Genomic DNA, 1,917 nt, shown 5'->3' on the forward strand with positions numbered 1-1,917 from the left:
TTCTTAATCTTACCTGCCACTTTGAGCCAAGGACAGCTAACCCCAGCCGACACCAGCTGACCCTCAACCGAGCCACAGATACATGAGCATTATTGTAGCAATAGCTGACTAAAACGATATATCGGTTTTATCACTTAGTCCTACATTCACTTGGGAATAAGAAAGAATAAAAAAAATATAGGCTAAACTACATAGTTTATTTCTCTCTCAAAAAAAGTTCAGAGATAAGGAATCTAAGGCTAGCAAGTTAGCTCCAGAATACCAGGGACCCAGAATCCTTTATTCTATTGCTCCAGTATGCAGGGCAGCCATTCCCAAGGTTACCAGATAGCTCACTAAGGCTGCCAGGGCTCCAGTCATCACATGTCCATGCTGGATAGCAGTATGGAGAAAACGAGAGAAAAGAGATTGTACCAGTAATAATTTCATGGGGTTTTATGGAAGCACAGTCGACACTTCTATTATAAATCATTGTCGGATTTTAGTCACATGACCTTCATTTCAAGGGAAGCTGAAAGTATAGCTTTTAATAGTGGTAGTGGGGACATATTGCTACAAAGATAAATTCAAGGTTCTTTTACTGCCGGTGGGGTAGAGAGGAGAAGTTTGTTTTTGTTTTTGTTTTTTTGTTTGTTTTTTGTTTTGTTTTGTTTGTTTTTTTTTTTTACTATTTTTGGTACTCTAATATTCACCCTATCAACTTGCAAAAAATTATCCGAAGTGCACTGTCCAAATTGAAAACCCACTATATTGGATGTGTAATTGTGTGCAAGTGAGAACATTTCAGTTGCCTGTGAAGCCCAGTGAGAAGCGTGGAGTGCCCTGCAGTTGTGTCTCAGTGATTCCCGCAATGGAGAGATAAACGGGGTGCGAGGTTCTAGGGTTCCCAATGTTTAGTTCTGCCAGATGTCTGGGGCCACAACCAACCCAGTCCAATTCACACGAAATCATTAGTAACTTTAACCCCATCATTTCATGTTTACTTCACAGTCAACATTCATTACAGAGTGGAAGGAAAATGTAATTTGTATCTAATACTATGTAGAGACCTTGCCTACTGCTCACAAACTTACCCACTAAAGAGACTATTCACAATTAATTTATATGGTAGATGGTATTTTGGTGTTTACTATTGTGTCATACATTCTCAGGGGTGGTGAGAGTCTGGGAGTAGGCATGCCCCGTATCATTTCAACCATGCACACTTTAGGATGTGAGGTCTCTGTTCGCCCTAGAGAGAGGGGCTTAATGGCTGGTCAGGACCCCTGAGCCCCAATAAGCCTTGAACCTGTCCTTTTTCTGGAGTGGTGAGGGTGGGAGGAAAGCCAAGGGTAGGAAAAGAAGGGGCACGGAGAGGAGAGAGGAAGTATATGTTTGAGTGGGGGTGGGGATGGGCAGGGGGAACCAAGCAGCACCCACTGTGCCTGGGCCCCCCAGGCTGAGCAGGATTGAGGCCCCTGCAGGGGAGAGATGCTCCTAGCAACTAGGGTTCCCCCAGGGGCCTCCACCCTCCCATTGCCCACAAAACACAGCCTGCTAACCTCACACTTCCGCAATCAAGACCTTTCTTTTACTGATCTTGCACCTCGATGAGCTGAGGCCTCTGGGCAGTCATTCTATACTGCACCCTGCACACCCCAGCACAAGGAGAAGGCAACACGGCCTTGGAGGCCTCACAGGTGCTGCTGGTCCTGCTGGTGCTTGTGGTCTCAGGCGAGATGACAGACTGAGGGGGCAAAGGGAGGTAAGGAGAGGAGCGATGAGCTGGGAGGAAGCAGGTGAGCAGATGTGGTGGTGAGGCCGGAAGGCCATGTGTGGTCAGGTTTGGGGTGAGGGGATGCCCTTTCCTCAGTCTGACGAGTGCTTCCTTTGCAGGCTCCTGGGTTCAGAGACTAGAGGCAGAGTGTCTTGCAATGT

The sequence above is a fragment of the Pteropus alecto genome, unplaced genomic scaffold, assembly GCF_000325575.1.
Source record: "Pteropus alecto unplaced genomic scaffold, ASM32557v1 scaffold7, whole genome shotgun sequence".
Taxonomy (NCBI): domain Eukaryota; kingdom Metazoa; phylum Chordata; class Mammalia; order Chiroptera; family Pteropodidae; genus Pteropus; species Pteropus alecto.